This window comes from Hyla sarda, chromosome 1 (genome assembly GCF_029499605.1).
Source record: "Hyla sarda isolate aHylSar1 chromosome 1, aHylSar1.hap1, whole genome shotgun sequence".
NCBI lineage: Eukaryota > Metazoa > Chordata > Amphibia > Anura > Hylidae > Hyla > Hyla sarda.
In genome coordinates, this window is record NC_079189.1 from 155,247,398 (window position 1) to 155,270,530 (window position 23,133).

Genomic DNA, 23,133 nt, shown 5'->3' on the forward strand with positions numbered 1-23,133 from the left:
TTACAGGTAACTTATTGTTGGCAAAGAAATAAAATGTGTGAGATAATAATAAAATTGTCTGGTCAGCTTGACACTAAAGGTCTATAGAGCTGAACTAATGTCTAGATAGTCTCATGTATAGAGTTATATTAATGCTCAGTTTAGCCTCCAAGAATGTGTAGAGAGCTAATAAAAATGTCTTAGGCGCTAGCAACTATATGTCAGATAGCTGCCTAATTGTCTATTAAGCTTAGAATGTATAGTAAGCTTAACAAAAGTTTCTAAAAAGCTAGAAACTAACGTATAGATAGCTTCGTTAATGTCTAGATAGCATTCTTGTCTAGATAGCACCAATGTTTAGATATATTTCTATTGTCTAGTTTAAATACTAGTAAGAGTATCAAAAGAATGTAAATGTGTTTAATGTTTACTTAGGATGTATAGCCAATTTATAGATCATCCTGTTCTAGTCCTAGTCCCTCTGTCTTGGGGGACAGACGTCGAGGTCGACTTATCTTAAGTAAGGGGGTTTGTGGTATCCCGGTACCGTATCCTATCCGGTACCTGCGTGTGTGGGTCCCCTTAGCCAGAGTCCCTAGGATGTCGGGTCCCCATTGTCTAGTTCACCCCTAGTCACCTCTCATCCAGATAGTTATTGCTCCCATAGCTTACTTAGGAAGCATGTAAATATTATCTAAATGCCCTATAAATAGTTGATTACCTGTGTGTAACAGTGAGTGACAGGTGTTCGGACCAATCAGATTAGCCCCGCCCCCTGCCCATATAAGGGAGCGGTGGCCATCATCTCGCTCTCTTTGGCTCTTGTTCCTGTTCAAGCAAGCAAGAAGCATCTGCGCTGCTGAGATCTGTGAGACTAGGCCTGAACCTTGCTGCGACGGCCGATAACTTCTAAATTCTGAGTATATCACTCCCCACGCGATCTCAAAGATCACCGGACCTTACCTATCCCCTAAATCCGGACGGATCTGCAATAATTACCCTAAATTCAGAGACTTTAATTTATTTCAAGGTCCGCAACAATTGTCAGTCATTGAGCTATATAAAGACTGTATTCCTGAGACTGTCATTGTTCATTGGATGTACCGCAAGCACTTAAGTAAAAGTTACCCAAGTTCAAGTACATTGTGGACCTCCAGTCATTTCATTACATGCACCCGTCGTTTCTGGGAAGGGCGGCGATAGGCTGGAGGCTTACCTCAGCATACTAGCCCTCAGCCTGGCGTCACGAACTATAGGGTTAACATTAACCCCTCATCTACCGAAACAATACCCCCACTACCAACACCCCCCAAGGGCTACCACAGATGTTTTACCAGACCTGGACAAAAGCATCCGCCAACTCCTGGACAGTCTGTGGTGCAATGTGACGTTGGTGGATGGAGCGAGACGTGATGTCCCAGATGTGCTCAATCAGATTCAGGTCTGGGGAATGGGCGGGCCAGTTTATAGCATCAATGCCTTCCTCTTGCAGGAACTGCTGACACACTCCAGCCACATGAGGTCTAGCATTGTCTTGGATTAGGAGGAACCCAGGGCCAACCGCACCAGCATATGGTCTCACAAGGGGTCTGAGGATCTCATCTCGATACCTAATGGCAGTCAGGCTACCTCTGGCAAGCACATGGAGGGCTTTGCGGCCCCCCAAAGAAATGCCATCCCACACCATTACTGACCCTCCACCACTGACCCTGGTCATGCTGGAGGATGTTGCAGGCAGCAGAACATTCTCCACGGCATCTCCAGACTCTGTCACATGTGCTCAGTGAGAACCAGTGGCGAATTTGCCAATCTTGGCATTCTCTAGCAAATACCAAACGTCCTGCACGGTGTTGGGCTGTAAGTCTGTCATGAAATCTGTTTCTGACTGTTTAAGTGGACACATGCACATTTGTGGCCTGCTGGAGGTCATTTTGCAGGGCTCTGGCAGTGCTCCTCCTTGCACAATGGTGGAGGATGCGGTCCTGCTGCTGGGTTGTTGCCCTCCTACGGCCTCCTCCACGTCTCCTGATGTACTGGCCTGTCTACCGGTAGTGCCTCCATGCTCTGGACACTATGCTGACAGACACAGCAAACCTTCTTGCCACAGCTCGCATTGATGTGCCATCCTGGATGAGCTGCACTACCTGAGCCACTTGTGTGGGTTGTAGACTCCGTCTCATGATACCACTAGAGTGAAAGCACCGCCAGCATTCAAAAGTGTCCAAAACATCAGCCAGGAAGCATAGGAACTGAGACGTGGTCTGTGGTCACCACCTGCAGAACCACTCCTTTATTGGGAGTGTCTTGCTAATTGCTCCTTTATTGGGGGTGTCTTGCTAATTGCCTATAATTTCCACCTGTTGTCTGTTCCATTTGCACAACAGCATGTGAAATTGATTGCCAATCAGTGTTGCTTCCTGAGTTGACGGTGTGATTTCACAGAAGTGTGATTGACTTGGAGTTAAATTGTGCTGTTTAAGTTTTTCCTTTATTTTTTTGAGCAGTGTAGATTAGTTATATCCTATAGACCCATCCTGTACAGCCACGTGCCTTCTGTATGAACCAGTGACCCTGGTTCAACTGCTAATAGCAAATTTTCACCTATCCACTGGATATGTGGCCTGCTAGATTGGTGTAGCTCCAACTGCTGAGACCTCCACTGATCACCAGAACAGGTGTCCATTGTCTTCATTTAAATGGAGCAGTGGCAAAGTATATGCATCTAGGGTTCTGATAAAAATAGTACAGGATCCCCCAATGATCTAGCAGTTTTTACTTAACGAGTGGATAGGTGTTACCCTTTTAAGCATATGATACCGTGTTTCCCCGAAAATACACCCTACACCGAAAATAAGCCCTAGCTGGATTATCGGGGTGGGCTGGAATATAAGCCCTACCCCCGAAACCCCGAAAATAAGACCTAGACCATTGGTCTCCAACCTGCGGACCTCCAGATGTTGCAAATGTTTGCAACATCTGGAGGTCCGCAGGTTGAAGACCACTGACCTAGACAATGCCCCGGCAGCAAATATTAAAATACAAACTTTAACTTACCTTCGTCCTCCGTTCCTCCATTGCTAAGGAACTGGCCTCACTGTCCTCCGCTTTTCTCGCTGCGGTCCTGGGGATGGGAACATCATAGAGCCTTCAGCCTATCACTGGCAGCAGCGATGTTCCGCCTCAGCCGATGACAGGCTGAGCCCACTGTGATGTAAGAAGCCGGCCGGCTTCTTACTTGACAGTCGGCTCAGCCTATCATCGGCCAAGGCGGGACATTGCTGCGGCCGGTGATAGGCTGAAGGCTCTGTGACGTCCCAACACCAGGAAGCAGCAAGAACAGCGGAGGGACCATGAGGCCAGTTCCTTAGCAACGGGGGAACGGAGGACGAAGGTAAGTTAAAGTTTGATTTTTAATATTTGCAGCCCGGGCACAGGAATACAAAGTACAGGGCAGCGGCTGATAATTATTTGGCAGGGGGGGGGGGGGGAGAGAAGCTGCGCTCGCGGGTGACATACGATTAGTCCCCCGATGTAGGGTGCAGCGCTGGGCTGATAAACCGGAGGGGGGTAGGGACATTGGGGGGCAGAGCTGCGCCCATCACATGATGATAATGGGGGGGGGTGTATATACCGTTAAATACCGTGGAACCGCCATGTTGTTCAATGTACATATCGTACCATAAATAAATAAGCCCTACCCTGAAAATAAGCCCTAGTGTGTATTTTGTGACTAAAATTAATATAAGACCCAGTCTTATTTTCGGAGAAACACGGTATTAACATTTCAGTGCCACATCCTCAGGATGGACTATCAACATCCAGTTGCTGGGATGCCAACATCTGGCACCCCTGTTGATAAGCTGTTAGGTAGAGCTGCTATACCCTCACTACAATGTGAACAGAGCCGAAAGGAGGAGGCTTTGTACATAGTCTAGTGCTGTCAGAAGGTGATCCTCCGTCTGATCTCTGAAGATCTATTACACAACTGAAACCTCAGTATTTCATGTAGATTCTCATCAGTATTACATAGTAACAAAAGTGAAGAAACACAGAAGGCAGCACTCACCATGCAGGATTTCTTTATTCACACTTCAGTGACAGGACGCCGGTAGCAGGCGGGGGAGTGGGGTGGAGGATGGGGCTGCCCCGTACTCCAAGCCACTCCCCTGCCTGCTATTGCCGTCCTGTCACCAAAGTGTGAATAAAGAAATCGTGCATGGTGAGTGCTGCCTTCTGTGTTTCTTCACTTTTGGAGCTTTTTTTCCCCATTGGTTGAGCACCTCCGCTACAGGATCACACTGTCTAGTACATCCACCAGTGTATTGTCTGCGTCCATTTCCACGCTTATTTTCGTACGTGCCGGCTTTACCTCTTCCACACACACACAGTAATACATAGTAATTAGGTCAGGCATAGCAATAATATCAAGGATCTAAAATGACCGAGGGAAAAACCTATCAACCACATATAATACTGTTCTGGCTACAAAAAGACACATTTTTTGATCGAACTTCCTTTTTTAAAACTTCACGCTGCACTTGTTAAGTGGTCAGAGCTCAGCATAAAGTGGGCAGGGTGTAGATATCAGTCAAAGTGACACATAAAGCCACTGACATGCCAGATGTATGGAGAGGCATGTTACATGCTTTTTATGGGGTACTAAGCGCAAAATGATGGGGAAAAATACATATTTTTGTATATAGAGATAGCTGTCAATCACTGATCGGGACTCTAGAATGAGCAGGGATGTCAGATGCAGATCCTGACAAATGCTTGTTGGACTCAGGGTCCAACAAGTTTCCATTGGAGTTCCAGTTTGTTACATGACATTTACTATATAAAATGCTATGGAGTGCTGAGTTATCAGACTATCTGGACCATACATACATGCCTGTTTACGTTTACCAATTATTCGACAGAAACGTGTGGTCCAAAAAGTTTCAGATATTGTACACAGTTCCTCATAGCATTCATCTAGATTCCAGCTTCTCTTGTTTAGAGCTGTGTCCATCTGTTTCCACCTTCCTCATACAGTATGAACTCAGTGACTTCACTCATGCTTGACTGCTACTCAATGTACCCCTGCAATCATACATTTATCACATATCCTGTGGAGAGCTGTATAATAGGTGAAGTGCATGATCCTCACATGTCTGATGCAAAAGACAAGGTTGGCATATCCAAACAAAGTCAAATATATAAGCAGGAGCAGCAGAGAGACCAAGACAGAATACAAGATGAGGGGACAGGTTTAGCTAGTGCTATGAACAGTAGAGAGATCTTAAATTAGAATGAAACTGTGATTGGTTCAATTGGAGACAAAAATCAGACACTTCTTCATCTCAGACAGTTTGGTAAATCTGGGCCACTGTGTGCATGCCAGAAAGGTAAATCAAGGCTTCCCTTTGCATCTCTGTCCCAATCTGGAATGCTATTCTTGCCATCAAAAAACACAAAACACAACATCAGATCTGTCATTTTTCCTTTTGATCAATTCGAAAACGGATCTATCATAGTTGGCAAGCACAATCTGCCATTGGGGGAGAGTTGCAAGGCTCTTCAGCTTCTGTGAAACTACAACCCCCAGCATGCCCAGACCCAGATGGCAGGAGCTGCAGTTTCAAAACAGATGGAGAACTGCAGGTCAGAGTCTACTGCATTATATGATGAATGACTTTTCTTCAGTGCTTGTGTCTGGGCAGAAAATCATAAAATAATATTCTGTTGTAAACTTTTATTCTTTTTCGTTTTTTTTTTTTACGTTTTTCTGTTTTATTCTAAAAGCGCAGCCTGTGCAATGTAAAGTATAACCGTAAAACAACCTCCTTTGTAATGCATCTGGAACAGTATAAGTTGTTTTTAAGCTCTGTTCAATAAGAAAGATGAAAAAGGTGCTTGTTGATGGAACTGGAAATAACTCAGATGAAACCTGACGTGTCATTTATAAATGTTTCAGCCACAATGAAATAACTGTAAACATTGCATAAATTGCACAAGCCTCCTGCCATATATTTATCCTAATGTTCCAGGATGATGGGGGAGATGTATCAAAACCTGTCCAGAGGAAAAGTTGCTGAGTTGCCCATAGCAACCAATCAGATCACTTCTTTCATTTTTAACAAGGCCTCAGCAAAATTAAAGAAGCAATCTGATTGGTTGCTATGGGCAACTCGGCAACTTTTCCTCTGGATAGGTTTTGATATATCCCCCCCCCGATTATGTCTTGGAAATGTGTCATTTTTTCCCCAACATTTATAATTATTTATTGGTTAAAATCCTGCTCTGTGTCCAATGGCTACATGATGAAAACTGCATTTTTCTTTGCCTGTTTAGGAAGAACTCTGACAATATAATCTATTGCTGTGTAACTTGTATACCAACTAGAACCACAGATTCATGCACACCATGGTATGGGGTATGTAGTAACAGGCCTCCAGCTTGGCGACATGGCACTGACTGACGCGCCTCTCTAGGATTGTATAGGAAAAGGTGCATCACTCAATGCCAGTGGGGAGCAGTCAAGGGGACTGCCTCATGTTACTACTTACCTGGGTCCCAGCTGCATTTTTAGAGCATGATTTCTCTGACATGCCTTTGCATTTCATAGTAAATCATAGTTCTTTGGCATCCCACTGCCCACCAAACCATGGCCTGGGTGAAACAGTTAACAGGGTCTCTTTAACATGGAGTCCCCATGTTTTGTGATAAAGTGATGACTCCTTACAAGGTTCTTTACAACTGCTTTTCCATAAAACAATGAACTTGAGACAAGTTATGATAATGTCACAGTGATGATCAGCAAGAGTCCGAGAAGCTGGACTTTGGTTTCTTACTTTTTCAGCTCCCACCCTCAGATTTCTCAACCTACACAAGTGCCCCATCCTACTGCTATCCTAAAATCTATGCATGTTGCTGCCTCAAATACTGCACTTCTAAAGTCATTTTGGTACTATAGCTATCCATAAAAAATAGTGCCACACAGCCAAGTCTGCAGATTGTGCCCCCACATAAGAGTCTAAAACAGATAGTGATCCATATTGTACCCCAGATGGTAAACATATACCACACAGTAAAAAGTGCCTCTCTTTATCCCAGCACAAAGTAATAGTGTCATCTTTCGTTCTTCAATTAGTAATAGTCCCACACACAGTAAAAGTGATATTCTCGGGGCCTACAAAAAGTAACAGTACTCCTTTTAGGCCCAGTGACAGTGTAGGCTAGACTGTAATAATGCCCTCTTTCTGCCCCAACACAGTAATAATGCCCCTTTTTGCATCCTAGAAAATAGTAAAGATAGAGGCATGACATCACTGAAGCCTGCTGGGGAACCACTTCCGCCCCCTCACAGTGTTCCAGTGCTGTGATAAATAGAAGACCTCAGGCTCTTTGCAGCTTTCAATGAGGCTTTATGCATGTTTCAGTGAGGCTCTATGCATGTTTCAGTGAGGATCTGTGCAGCTGTCAATCAAGCTCAGTGCAGAGAAGCACTTCCTGAGTTTGGTCTCCTGCCAAGCCGGGAGGAGACCAAACTCACTGTATTAATTGTGGCAGGGAACAGAACAGAGCCACCTAGTGACCGTTTTTTCTATTACATTTTAAACATATTTATGTTGATAATTTTAAAAGCAAGTAAATTGGAAAGTGTCTGCTAATTACACAAGGAACACTATATTAAACGTTTTATTTGGTGACAAGTACTCTTTAACAAATAGGTAATAATTGTCCCAGAAAATAATAAAATTTATATTCTCTCAATCCCAAGTCAATAGAGTCAACCATGATGCTGATGGTCTGTGTCTAATCTTGGTGTATTGTAGGGAGCTGGCCTAAAGTGGTCTGCAACCTACAAGAGAGAGTGAGGCTCATCAATGCCATAGGTTCCAATTTCATCCCTGTCCTAATACAGTTGAACAGGGTGTTTCTGTAGGCTTAAAGTCTTGGGCCAGGATCTCCAAAGGTTCTGTTCGAGTAATGCCCAGCTTGTCCTCTCCTTAATGCCACCCTACATTTATGTGAGATGGAGAAATTTTGATTTGCACTTGGGGCAGAGACTAAGGTAAGTTAATGCATTTTACATTTAGCGCACTGAGAGAATGCCCCATTCTACTCCTGCAGCAGTGAGGCCAGGGCTATCACCTAAACTTTTAGCAGCACATCCCCATACAGTGTTGCAGTGATTTCAAAGCTGTGGTTTCCCAAATGTTCTTAAACACTGGAGGGAAACTGATGCCAAAAATAACAGCATGCCTGGAATCAAGACTACGGGAGTCCGGCTACTATACATTATGCCATCCAACACCATAATCCAGGGGTAGGCAACCTTTTAGTAGTGCTGTGGCCAAATTTTTTTCTGAAGTCGCTTGGTGTGACGGCAACATGGGTGTGGCTTGTCACAGGGTGTTTGTTTTTACAGAATTGTCCCTATATATTGTTCTCGCTGTAAGGACCTTACAGTGAGAACAACCATTTTAACTCATACCTGTATAATACAGACCCCAGAATCAGTGCATACCACAGTACAGACCACGGAATCACCACCCGCCATAATACAAACCCCAGAATCACCACCCGCCATAATACAGACCCCAGAATCAACACCCACCATAATACAGACCCCAGAATCAGACCTACCATAATACAGACCCCAGAATCAGACCCCACCATAATACAGACCCCAGAATCAGTCCACACCATAATACAGACCCCAGAATCAGACTCCACCATAATACAGACCCCGGAATCAGACTCCACAATAATACAGACCCCAGAATCAAACTTCACCATAATACAGACCCCAGAATCAGATCCCACCATAACACAGACCCCAGAATCCCCACCCACCATAATAAAGACCCCAGAATAAGACTCCACTACAATACAGACCCCAAAATCAGTCCCCACTATAATACAAACCCCAGAATCACCACCCACCATAATACAGACCCTACCATAATACAGACCCCAGAATCACCACCCACCATAATACAGACCCCCAGAATCAGACCCCACGATAAAACAGACCCCAGAATCAATCTGCACCATATTACAGACCCCAGAATCAGACCCCACCATAATACAGACCCCAGAATCAGACCCCACCCCAATACAGACCCCAGAATCAGACCCCACCATAATAAAGACCCCAGAATCAGACCCCACCTTAATACAGACCCCAGAGTCATACCCCACCATAATACAAACCCCATCACAATACAGACCCCAGAATCAGACCCCACCATAATACAGACCCCAGAATCAGACCCCACCACAATACAGACCCCAGAATCAGACCCCTCCATAATACAGACCCCAGAATCAGACCCCACCATAATACAGACCCCTGAATCAGGCCCCACAATAATACAGACCCCAGAATCAGACCCCGCCATAATACAGACCCCACCATAATACAGACCCCCAGAATCACCACCCACCATAATACAGACCCCACCATAATACAGACCCCAGAATCAGACCCCACCATAATACAGACCCCATAATCAGTTCCCACCACAATACAGACCCCAGAATCAGACTCCACCGTAATACAGACCCCAGAATAAGACCCCGCCATAATACAGACCCCAGAATCACCACCCGCCATAATACAGACCCCAGAATCAGACCCCACCACAATACAGACCCCAGAATCAGTTACCACCATAATACAGACCCAAGAATCAGACCCCACCGTAATACAGACCCCAGAATCAGAGCCCTAAAAACGCTGTTGACTACGTTCGTAGGTCCGGTCGGGAAACCGTATATGGCCCAAAACGGAGCCGACCGGAGGCAGCGTTTCACTCCGGTCGCTAATTGAAATACATTAGATACGGGACCGTATATGGCAGCGTGCGGTTGCCCCACCCCCGACTCTCCGCCCCCCTCTCCCCAGCCGTATACGGTCCCGTATCTTAAGAAACGTAGTGTGCATGCACCCTAACACTGTTTGAAACGGAATAAAACTGTACTGAATTCTGCACTTCATACTTTGGTGAGCTATGATTTTCCTTGGATATAAGTAGGTAGGTAGCTATGCAGGTAGATATGGAGGTAAGTTCATAGGTAGGTAGCAAGGTAGGTAAATGGGTAGCTATGTATGTAGGTAGGTAGGCACCTCTGTAGATAGGTAGGTAGTTAGGTAGCAAGTAGGTAGTTAGGTAATTAGGATGCTATGTAGGTAAGTAGGTAGGTAGCTATGTAGGTAGGTAGCCAGGTAGCTAAGTATGTAGCCAGGAAATTATTAAAGTAGGTAGCCAGGCAGGTAATTGTGTAGGTAGCCAATTAGGGAAGTAGCCAGTTCTCCTTCATATCCAAATCCTCATCCCCCTCCCTGTCACATGCATCCCCCTCCCCCTCCCCTGCACCTCCTTCCCCCGTCACATCATCACTTGCACATCCCCCCATCATCACTTGTACATCCCCATCATCACTTGCACATCCCCCCCATCATCACTTGCACATCCCCCCCATCATCACTTGCACATCCCCCCATCATCATTTGCACCCCCATCATCACTTGCACCTCCCCCATCATCACTTGCACCCCCCCATCATCACTTGCACCCCCCCATCATCACTTGCACCCCCCATCATCACTTGCACCCACCCATCATCACTTGCACCTCCCCCATCACCACTTGCACCCCCATCATCACTTGCACATCCCCCCATCATCACTTGCACATCCCCCCACCAACACCTGCACCCCCCCATCAACACTTGCACCCACAGGGGGTGTGGTTTGGATACCGAGCTAAGTGGTCGCATGCTCAGGAGCTCCCGCCACTCGCCATTGTACATTCTGTAATAATCCTGACTTAACGGTTGGTTCTTACCCCCTGTGGATCTCCAGTGACGGGGGAAGGGACCCTGCTGGTGTGCAGTGGTGGCTGGAGCGGTAGTCCGGTAGTGAGCTCTCCTGCTGGGGGCGGCGGACTCTGTGCCTGGCGGTCCTTGAAGTGGGTGCTGGCTTATCCTGCGATGGCTGTCCTATGACTTCTTCTCTGCTCTCCGGTCGGCTGTTCCTGCTGATCCTTGGCCAAGGCTACATCGCTTGGGAGGTGAGGAAGAGGAGCCGCCATTACAGGCTCCATGGGTGTGGCCTCCCCCGTCACCTAGGTTACTCCTGGGCTCCTCAGTGTCGGCCTGCTGTGGTGTCCTTGCTGCTCCTGGCTGACTCCGTGGCTGCTGGGCTGTTTGGACTACCTGCAGTTCCCCATCTGTCTTCCTGCTGCCCTACCATAAAGTGTGCCCAATTGCGTCCTATACAGCTGGACTGTCTTCTCATCCTGCTGTGCCTGCTGGTGCTGGGCCATCTCCTGACAATCTCCTGACCATCTCTACTTTGCCAGGCTTCAGGGGGCTCTCCACTGCCTGCTCCTGCACGCTTCTATTGGCCTGTGAGTACTTTGGAGGGAGGCTGTTATCTTGCTGGGACTTGTGGTGCTTGGTGGTCAGCCAGAGATCTTTGCTATCAGCTATGGGCCCTGCTCCTGCCTTGAGTGATTCTGCTTCTGCATTACTGGGACTGTGTGTCTAGTGACTTTCTACCTGCGCTCTGTGTGGCCCTACTGATCTTGGGTGGCCCTCGCAACAAGACTAAGAAATCCAAAGTGTATGCTGAAGCCTCTCGGCCGACTTCTGATGAGGAAGCCTCCTCTGATGATGGATCCTCTTGCTCTGGCGGCCACTCTCAGCAAGACCCTGGTGCTCAGACTCCGTTTGCTTCTAAAGTTTCTGTGCAGGCAGTGAAAGCGCTAAGCCAGTTCTCCAGAGCTCAAAACTGTCCTAGAGGTGAATCTCCTGATCCGCCTCTGTCACTGTTTGAAGGGTCTTTGACCCCCCCCAGCAGCCTCACTCTCCTGAACGGCCTGTCTATGATGCTACAGTTCTGGATCATCGATTCTCAGAGCTCTTGGCGGCCTTTACTTCAATCTGTTATGGTGACTAAAGTGGATGAGCTGCTGCAGAAATTTCTTAATCCTGCGTCATGAGACCCAAAAGATACGTGAGCGTACTGAAGAAGTGGAGCGCAGGGTCTCTACGGTGGAAGATGCCTTACAACCCTTGCTGGAGCTGGTTGCTTCTCTACTGAGTCAGGTTATGGGTGTCCTGAGTCGGATGGATGACATGGAGAACTGCTTGAGGAGCAATGACATCCACCTCGTTGGCCTCCCTAAGAAGCTGGAGGGGACTGACCCCGTGCTGTTCCTGGAAACCTGGCTGAAGGAGATTCTCCCTGTGGACACCTTCTCTTCCTACTTCTCAGTTCAGCAGGCCCATCAGGTTCCGGCTCGTCCTCTTCCAGGAAAGGACCTCCACGTCCTTTCCTGGCCAAACCTCTTCACTTTCGGGACAGAGATGCTATCCTCCAGGCATTGTGGATCAAGGGCGAGGTAGTCTGTTAGGGAAACAGAGTGCCCTTTTATCCTGATTTTCTGTGGAACTTTGCAAGCAGCGGGTGCAGTTCACAGAGGTCCGGGCAAAGCTGAGAGCAAAGGCTACCGTTACTCCATGTTGTATCCTCCTCGTCTCCGAGTGGTGGATGGGGGCTCTACTAGGTTCTTCACTTCCCCAACTGACGCTCTTCACTGGGTGGATGTGGCCCCTCCGGACTGAGAGGTGCTGGACTGTCTTGCTACGGACTGCTCTTTGTGGTGGGGTATTCTTTTTAGGTAGTGGTTAGGGAGTTAGTTCCTGTTTAGGGCCTCCACAGGTCCCTGTCTCTCTAGGGCCTCTCTTGGTAGTTTCCTTAGTTACCAGCCAATTTAGTTTATTGTGGGGTAGCGGTAGGGAATTTTGGTAGTTGTGCACTTAGTTGTTTTTTGGCGTTCCTTTAACACTCTGTATGAGTTGTATTTAAGGATCTAGGTCGGCGCTGTGTTAGGGACTAGCTGTTTTCCGTCCCATTGAGTGTTAGACAGGGTGTTCTTGGGGATGTTTTTGTTTTGCCTGATTGCTTTTGTTTTTGTGTTGGGTCTGTGCCCTGTATGTCTTTTTGTTGGTTGAATCTGGTGTGTATGGTCCCGGTGCTCTGCCCCTCTCTGTCCTGGTCCCTCTGCTGGTTCCCCTGGATGTCTGTAGTGTTGCCTTTTCTGATGGGGACCCTAAAGGTGAATAGCTGGAAAGTCTGGGGGCTTAATTCCAAATTTAAACGGGCCTTATGCCTTGATTTTGTGAAACGTCAATCTCCTCACATTGTTTGTCTACAGGAGACCCATATTACAGGTCAGAAAGTTCTTGCACTCAAGAGGGCTTGGATTGCGAGGGGCTACCATGACTCCTATTCCAACTATGCTAGGGGTGTATCTGTGTTAGTTACCAAATCGCTACCACTGACGGTTTCACAGGCAGCCTGTGATCACTTTGGGAGGTTTGTGATTTTACATTGTTCTCTGGGTTCTTTCTCCTTTTGTTCTTGTCTCTGTTTATATGCCTCCTCCTTTTCATGTCTCTGTGCTGGAGCTAATCACTCACAAACTAATGTCTTTTCCCTCTGACCCTGTTCTTTTTATAGGTGATTTCAATGTGGCTCCTGATCCCATGCTCAACTGCACTATTGCTGCTGATTCTGTCTCCTCCTTTAACACTTGGCTTGTGGCGTTGGGCCTGACCGACCTCTGGAGGTGGAAGTATCTGACTTCATTTTCCTTTTCCTTTTATTCTGCGGCCCATAGGTCGTTCTCTAGAATAGATCTTGCATTGGCATCTGAGGATCTCCTTCCTGCGGAAAGAGATGTTTCCTACACCACTAGGGGGATCTCAGACCACTCTGCTGTGTTGGTAAGCTTACACTTAGGCCAGACTCCGCCTTCCCATATCTGGCACATGCACCCTGGGTGGCTACAGGCCAGGGCATTTGTTGAGGCTTTGGGGAATGCCCATACTGATTATTGGGAATATAATGCTGCTTATCCCGACCCCTTAGTTATATGGGATGCATACAAGGCCACGAATAGAGGGGCCTTTGTAGCGGGAGTTGCGGGACAGCAAAAACTGCATGCAGGAGGTGGGTGTTTGGGAGGTGGAGTATGTCAGGGATCCCTCTCCCGTGACTGAGCGGGCATGGGCCAAAGCTCAAAGGTCCTGTCACGATGCCGGCTGGCAGGAGGTGGATCCTCTGTGCCAGAGAGGGATTGGCGTGGACCGTGCTAGTGGACCGGTTCTAAGTTACTACTGGTATTCACCAGAGCCCGCCGCAAAGCGGGATGGTCTTGCTGCGGCGGTAGTAACCAGGTCGTATCCACTAGCAACGGCTCAACCTCTCTGACTGCTGAAGATAGGCGCGGTACAATGGAGTAGACAAAAGCAAGGTCGGACGTAGCAGAAGGTCGGGGCAGGCAGCAAGGATCGTAGTCAGGGGCAACGGCAGGAGGTCTGGAACACAGGCTAGGAACACACAAGGAAACGCTTTCACTGGCACGATGGCAACAAGATCCGGCGAGGGAGTGCAGGGGAAGTGAGGTATACATAGGGAGTGCACAGGTGAACACACTAATTAGAACCACTGCACCAATCAGTGGCGCAGTGGCCCTTTAAATCGCAGAGACCCGGCACGCGCGTGCCCTAGGGAGCGGGGCCGCGCGCGCCGGGACAGGACCGACGGAGAGCGAGTCAGGTACGGGAGCCGGGGTGCGCATCGCGAGCGGGCGCCACCCGCATCGCGAATCGCATCCCGGCTGGAGGCGGTATCGCAGCGCACCCGGTCAGTGGATCTGACCGGGGCGCTGCAGTAGCGAGGATGTAGCGAACGCTCCGGGGAGGAGCGGGGACCCGGAGCGCTCGGCGTAACAGTACCCCCCCCCTTGGGTCTCCCCCTCTTCTTGGAGCCTGAGAACCTGAGGACCAGACTTTTGTCTAGGATATTGTCCTCAGGTTCCCAGGATCTCTCTTCAGGACCACAGCCCTCCCAATCGACCAAAAAAAAGGTTTTCCCTCTGACCTTCTTGGAGGCCAGTATCTCCTTTACGGAGAAGATGTCCGAAGAGCCGGAAACAGGAGTGGGAGAAACAAGTTTGGGAGAGAAACGGTTGATGATGAGTGGTTTAAGAAGAGAGACATGAAAGGCATTAGGAATACGAAGAGAAGGAGGAAGAAGAAGTTTGTAAGAGACAGGATTAATCTGGCACAAAATTTTGAAAGGACCAAGATAGCGTGGTCCCAATTTGTAGCTGGGGACACGGAAGCGGACATATTTAGCGGAGAGCCATACCTTGTCTCCGGGAGAAAAAATGGGAGGAGCTCTTCTTTTCTTATCGGCAAACTTTTTCATGCGAGATGAAGCCTGTAAGAGAGAATTTTGGGTCTCTTTCCATATGGTGGAAAGATCACGAGTTATTTCATCCACAGCGGGCAAACCAGAGGGCAAGGGAGTAGGGAGGGGGGGAAGAGGGTGACGGCCGTACACCACGAAAAATGGGGATTTGGAAGAGGATTCAGAGACTCTGAAGTTGTACGAGAATTCGGCCCATGGTAGAAGATCTGCCCAGTCATCCTGGCGGGAGGAAACAAAATGCCGTAAATAGTCACCCAGGACCTGGTTAATTCTTTCTACTTGCCCATTGGATTGAGGATGATAAGCAGAAGAGAAGTTTAATTTAATCTTGAGTTGTTTACAGAGAGCCCTCCAAAATTTTGACACGAATTGGACGCCTCTATCCGAGACGATCTGCGTGGGCAAACCGTGAAGACGAAAAATGTGTACAAAAAATTGTTTTGCCAACTGAGGCGCTGAAGGAAGACCAGGAAGAGGAATAAAATGTGCCATCTTGGAAAATGGATCAACGACCACCCAAACAACAGTGTTGCCACGGGATGGGGGTAAGTCTGTAATAAAGTCCATACCAATCAGAGACCAAGGCTGTTCGGGGACAGGTAGAGGATGAAGGAGACCAGCAGGCTTCTGGCGAGGAGTCTTATCCCGGGCACAGACAGTGCAGGCCCGCACAAAATCAACAACATCCGTCTCCAGAGTCGGCCACCAATAGAAACGAGAGATGAGTTGCAAGGATTTTTTGATGCCCGCATGGCCTGCGAGGTGGGAGGAGTGACCCCATTTGAGGATTCCGAGGCGTTGGCGTGGAGAAACGAAGGTCTTCCCTGGAGGAGTTTGCCTGATGGAGGCTGGAGAAGTGGAGATCAGGCAGTCAGGAGGAATGATGTGTTGCGGAGAGAGCTCTACTTCCGAGGCATCCGAGGAACGAGAGAGAGCATCGGCCCTAATGTTCTTGTCGGCAGGGCGAAAGTGAATTTCAAAATTAAAACGGGCAAAGAACAGAGACCACCTGGCCTGGCGAGGATTCAGCCGTTGGGCAGACTGGAGATAGGAGAGATTCTTGTGATCGGTGTAAATGATAACTGGAAATTTTGATCCCTCCAGCAGATGCCTCCATTCCTCAAGTGCTAATTTAATGGCCAGTAGCTCTCGATCCCCGATGGAGTAGTTCCTCTCCGCCGGAGAGAAGGTCCTAGAAAAAAAACCACAAGTAACAGCATGCCCGGAAGAGTTTTTTTGTAGAAGAACCGCTCCAGCTCCCACTGAGGAGGCATCAACCTCCAATAGGAAGGGTTTAGATGGGTCAGGTCTGGAGAGCACGGGAGCAGAAGAAAAGGCAGACTTGAGCCGTTTAAAAGCGTCTTCCGCTTGAGGAGGCCAGGACTTAGGATTGGCATTCTTCTTGGTTAAAGCCACGATAGGAGCCACAATGGTGGAAAAATGTGGAATAAATTGTCTGTAATAATTGGCGAACCCCAAAAAACGTTGGATAGCACGGAGTCCGGAGGGGCGTTGCCAATCTAAGACGGCAGAGAGTTTATCTGGATCCATTTGTAGTCCCTGGCCAGAGACCAAGTATCCTAGGAAAGGAAGAGATTGACATTCAAACAGACATTTCTCCATTTTGGCATAAAGTTGATTGTCTCGAAGTCTCTGAAGAACCATGCGGACATGCTGGCGGTGTTCTTCTAAGTTGGCAGAAAAAATCAGAATATCGTCCAGATACACAACAACACAGGAATATAAGAGATCACGAAAAATTTCATTAACAAAGTCTTGGAAGACGGCAGGGGCGTTGCACAGGCCAAAGGGCATGACCAGATACTCAAAGTGTCCATCTCTAGTGTTAAATGCAGTTTTCCATTCGTCCCCCTCCCTGATGCGGATGAGATTATAAGCACCTCTTAAGTCCAGTTTGGTAAAGATGTGGGCACCTTGGAGGCGATCAAAGAGTTCAGAGATAAGAGGTAGGGGGTAGCGGTTCTTTACCGTGATTTTATTAAGTCCGCGGTAGTCAATGCAAGGACGTAGGGAGCCATCTTTCTTGGACACAAAGAAAAATCCAGCTCCGGCAGGAGAGGAGGATTTGCAGATAAACCCATTTTTTAAATTTTCCTGGATGTATTCGGACATAGCAAGAGTCTCTGGGGCGGACAGGGGATAAATTCTGCCCCGGGGTGGAGTAGTGCCCGGGAGGAGGTCAATAGGACAGTCATAAAGCCTGTGAGGAGGTAAAGTCTCAGCTTGTTTTTTGCTAAATACGTCAGCATAGTCCATATAGACCTTAGGGAGACCGGTTACAGGGGGAACCACAGGGTCACGGCAGGGAGTACTGGGGACCGGTTTAAGGCAGTCTTTGAAACAAGAGGTACCCCAGCTCTTGATCTCCCCTGTGGACCAATCAAGGGTTGGGGAATGGCGTTGAAGCCATGGTAGTCCAAGGAGAATTTCGGAAGTGCAATTGGGGAGGACCAAAAACTCAATTTTTTCGTGATGAGGTCCGATGCACATTAGAAGGGGCTCCGTGCGGTAACGTATGGTACAGTCCAATCTTTCATTGTTAACACAATTGATGTAGAGGGGTCTGGCGAGACTGGTCACCGGGATGTTGAACCTGTTGATGAGAGAGGCCAAAATAAAATTTCCTGCAGATCCGGAATCCAAGAAGGCCATAGTAGAGAAGGAGAAGGTAGAGGCAGATATCCGCACAGGCACAGTAAGACGTGGAGAAGCAGAGTTGACATCAAGGACTGTCTCACCTTTGTGCGGAGTCTGCGTACGTCTTTCCAGGCGGGGAGGACGGATAGGACAATCCTTCAGGAAGTGTTCGGTACCGGCACAGTACAGGCAAAGATTCTCCATGCGGCGTCGTGTCCTCTCTTGAGGTGTCAAGCGAGACCGGTCAACTTGCATAGCCTCCACGGCGGGAGGCACAGGAACGGATTGCAGAGGACCAGAGGAGAGAGGAGCCGGGGAGAAAAAACACCTAGTGCGAACAAAGTCCATATCCTGGCGGAGCTCCTGACGCCTTTCGGAAAAACGCATGTCAATGCGAGTGGCTAAATGAATGAGATCATGCAGGTTAGCAGGAATTTCTCGTGCGGCCAGAACATCTTTAATGTTGCTGGATAGGCCTTTTTTAAAGGTCGCGCAGAGGGCCTCATTATTCCAGGATAGTTCGGAAGCAAGAGTACGGAATTGTATGGCGTACTCGCCAACGGAAGAATTACCCTGGACCAGGTTCAGCAGGGCAGTCTCAGCAGAAGAGGCTCGGGCAGGTTCCTCAAAGACACTTCGAATTTCCGAGAAGAAGGAGTGTACAGAGGCAGTGACGGGGTCATTGCGGTCCCAGAGCGGTGTGGCCCAAGACAGAGCTTTCCCAGACAGAAGGCTGACTATGAAAGCCACCTTAGACCTTTCAGTAGGAAACTGGTCCGACATCATCTCCAAGTGCAGGGAACATTGTGAAAGAAAGCCACGGCAAAACTTAGAGTCCCCATCAAATTTATCCGGCAAGGATAGTCGTAGGCTGGAAGCGGCCACTCGCTGCGGAGGAGGTGCAGGAGCTGGCGGAGGAGATGATTGCTGAAGCTGTGGTAGTAGCTGCTGTAGCATCACGGTCAGTTGAGACAGCTGGTGGCCTTGTTGCGCTATCTGTTGCGACTGCTGGGCGACCACCGTGGTGAGGTCGGCGACAACTGGCAGAGGAACTTCAGCGGGATCCAGGGCCGGATCTACTGTCACGATGCCGGCTGGCAGGAGGTGGATCCTCTGTGCCAGAGAGGGATTGGCGTGGACCGTGCTAGTGGACCGGTTCTAAGTTACTACTGGTATTCACCAGAGCCCGCCGCAAAGCGGGATGGTCTTGCTGCGGCGGTAGTAACCAGGTCGTATCCACTAGCAACGGCTCAACCTCTCTGACTGCTGAAGATAGGCGCGGTACAAGGGAGTAGACAAAAGCAAGGTCGGACGTAGCAGAAGGTCGGGGCAGGCAGCAAGGATCGTAGTCAGGGGCAACGGCAGGAGGTCTGGAAAACAGGCTAGGAACACACAAGGAAACGCTTTCACTGGCACGATGGCAACAAGATCCGGCGAGGGAGTGCAGGGGAAGTGAGGTATACATAGGGAGTGCACAGGTGAACACACTAATTAGAACCACTGCACCAATCAGTGGCGCAGTGGCCCTTTAAATCGCAGAGACCCGGCGCACGCGCGCCCTAGGGAGCGGGGCCGCGCGCGCCGGGACAGGACCGACGGAGAGCGAGTCAGGTACGGGAGCCGGGGTGCGCATCGCGAGCGGGCGCCACCCGCATCGCGAATCGCATCCCGGCTGGAGGCGGTATCGCAGCGCACCCGGTCAGTGGATCTAGCGGAGGATGTAGCGAGCGCTCCGGGGAGGAGCGGGGACCCGGAGCGCTCGGCGTAACAGGTCCCTGTTAGTTGTTCAGAAGGATAAGGTCCAGTTGAAGTTAGCGGACAGGAAGGCTGCCCTCTTTGAATTCAGGGACAAAAATTGTAAATTATTGGCATGTGTAGCGAGGGCTAGTCGTCCTGCTGCCTCTATCCCCCGTATCAAGGGTAGTGACGGTGCGATAGTGGTGGATCCTCAGTGGATCAACTCTGTTTTTAGGGACTTTTACTCATCTTTATACGTGACTTATCCCTTCCTAAACTTAGTCATGCTCAAGCGGTGGCGTTAGATGCTCCTTTAACAATTGAAGAGATGGAGCAGGCTATACGTGATCTTTCTTAATGGGAAGACCCATGGTTTAGACGGTATGATAGGAGATTGGTACAGGATGAATGAGGAGCAATTGGCCCCTATCCTCCTTCACTTGTTTCACTCGATAGCTGAGACGGAGGCTCTTCTGTGCGGCACTATGCGGGAGGCGTTGATTGTGGTGCTCCCTAAACTGGGGAAAGACCTGTTGCTGCCTGATTCATATAGACCCATTTCCCTGTTGAATGTTGATATTAAGATCTTGGCTAAAGTGTTGGCTACTCGCCTTACTGGGGTCCTTAGCGCTATCATTCATCCTGACCAAACAGGGTTTATGCCAGGTAGGGCCATGGACGTTAATGTGAAGCGTCTGCAACTGAACATAGCTGGAGTGGGGGAGTGCTTTCCTACTGGAGTGATAGTCTGGATGTTTACAAAGCTTTTGGCTCTGTGTTGTGGCCTTATCTGTGGGAGGTTCTGGGTACGTTTGGGTTCGGTCCCTGATTTTGCACTTGGATCTGCTTGCTCTATGATAGCTATATGGCCCGTATTCGCACTAACCTAGATGTTTCTCCTCCCTTTCTTCTGGGCCGTGGGACAAAGCAGGGGTGCCCGCTATCTCCCTTCCTTTTTACGCTAGCGATGGAGCCTTTAGCGGCTGCTATTCGTGGGGACCCTGCTATCTGTGGTATTCCCAGGGGTTCCATTGTTGAGAAGGTCTCTCTCTATACGGATGACACCCTTGTGTATTTGGCGGATGCCGAGGGTTCGCTCTTGTCCCTTATTGATCTACTTGACCGGTTTGGCTCGATTTTGGGCTTGCGGGTCAATTGGACTAAATCATCTCTAATGCCACTCTCCTCTGGGGTCTCCCTCCCTACTGGGGTGCAGGTGGTTTCCCGCTTTAGATACTTATGGGGGGGAGGTAACTAATTCCCTGTTGGATTATTTGCCCCTAAACTTGGAGCCCCCTCTACGATCCACTATGGAACAGCTGATGGCCTGGTTATCACTCCGCCTTTCCCTTGCTGGCAGGATTAAAGGACATCTGCAGTGCTCATACATAAAAAAAAAAAAAAAAGTTTACCTCATCTGATAGCTCTTTCAAAGACCTTTCCAACGATACCTTGTCAAATTTGGCCCAGCCATTCTCTTGTAATTGCCACTTGTAGCAGTAAGCAGCCATGTCATAAAGATTACATTTCCCATGACTCCCTGCGCCAGCTTCCTGTTAGCTGCTGCTCTCTCCCCCTCCTCTCCCCCCCCCCGAGGAAATTATAATAATGTATAATAAAGCGACGCCCACAGCTCCTTCCCTTGTGGTTATCTCCTCCCATCCTCCCCCTCCCAGCTCATCAGCCCTCTCCACCCTCACCACATGTACTGATAGGCTGCGGCCCCTAGTGCTGGGCGGTATACCGGTGAGAACCGGATACAGTTTTTTTTTTTCTCCCACGGTATGGATTTTTGCCCATACCGCTATACCGGTCGGGCCCCTCCCCCACCCTCCGGATGAATTGTAGAGCCCAGCGCGGCGCCCTCACTTGTCCCGGTGTGCTTCTGTGGCCCGATAGAAGCTAATCCATTTACTGTGTCCCCCCGCTGTGCCTGTCAGCCAGTGTCCCCGCGAGCACGATCAATCCCCACCGCTAGCGGGATCCATGTGCCCACTAGCGGTGTCACAAGAATGCCGAGCGCGATCGCTACCATCACCGCTAGCTTGGTCCCTGTGCCCACTAGCGGTGTCACAAGAATGCCGAGCGCGGCTCTGTTCCCCGTCCCAGTCAGCTCTCAGGGTACGGGAACAGATTTAAAAGCCTCGCGCGCGGCTACCGTAGTACTGTGCAGTGTCCTGGATCCCCATTAGCAGAGCGCCTCTCCAATCGAAACCAGCCCCGCATGCCACTCAAAAGCACCCCGCGTGCCATAAGTGGCACACGTGCCAGGGGTTGCCGACCCCTGCCATAATCCATGAGTTAGACTGATGTGGCTTTTTGGCTACCATTGTGTCTGAGACAAAAGCTGAACTCAAAGATGAAGAGGACAGACCTCCATTCCAGCCTTTATTACCATCGTCCTCTGCACAATGATAGCCTTTGAGAATGGCGGTGTGTAGTCAATGGAACAACTGTAGCTGGATATCTGGCTTGTACCCCAAAGTTGTCCAAGTGCCTTCAGATGGTTAGTGTGGACTATGTTCTATGTGTCAATGTTCACACACAGTACAGAATGGATTGCTATGCACCATTCTTTAAATGTGATGATCAGTCTGTACAGTGGTTCAGTTTTGTGCACCGTTTGCTGTCATTCCAGATGGTCATTGGTCTCTCAACCACTAGGACACACAACGGTGAACAGTGCTGACACCTTGGTCTACATGCTGAGAGATCTGCCAGAGCGGTAAATCAAGGTCTCTCAGTTTGCGACAAGTGGTGATACCTGACACATCGATGAACAGGATGCATCACACAATCTTACTTTACTGACATATCTATTCTATCTGCTGTGGAACTTTCACTATATGCACAGTGCAGTAAAATCCCATTGAAATCAATGGGAATGTGCTGCAGCGGAATGTCAGTGCAGATTTTTTTTTGCAGAATTCCGTGTGAACATGGCCTTAGGCTGAATGATTGGCAGACTGCCAGTCCCTCACATGCCAGAGTTCTCTTCAGGCTGAATGATTGGCAGGCTGTAGAGTATTGTGGAGGCCTTTTACCATATGCCCTCCTGAGACCAGAGTGCCAGTCCCTCCGACACCAGGCTCCTCTTTAGGCAGAATGATTGGCAGGCTGTAGAGCAGTGTGGCAGCCCTTTACTATGTGCCTTTCTGTGACCAGAGTACCAGTCCCTCACATGTGCCTTTCTGTGACCAGAGTACCAGTCCCTCACATGTGCCTTCCTGTGACCAGAGTACCAGTCCCTCACATGTGCCTTCCTGTGACCAGAGTACCAGTCCCTCACATGTGCCTTCCTGTGACCAGAGTACCAGTCCCTCACATGTGCCTTCCTGTGACCAGAGTACCAGTCCCTCACATGTGCCTTCCTGTGACCAGAGTACCAGTCCCTCACACAGCAGGCTCCTCTTTAGGCTGATTGATTGGCAGGTTGTAGAGCAGCTTTGCAGCCCTATACCCTGTGCCTCCCTCTGACCTGA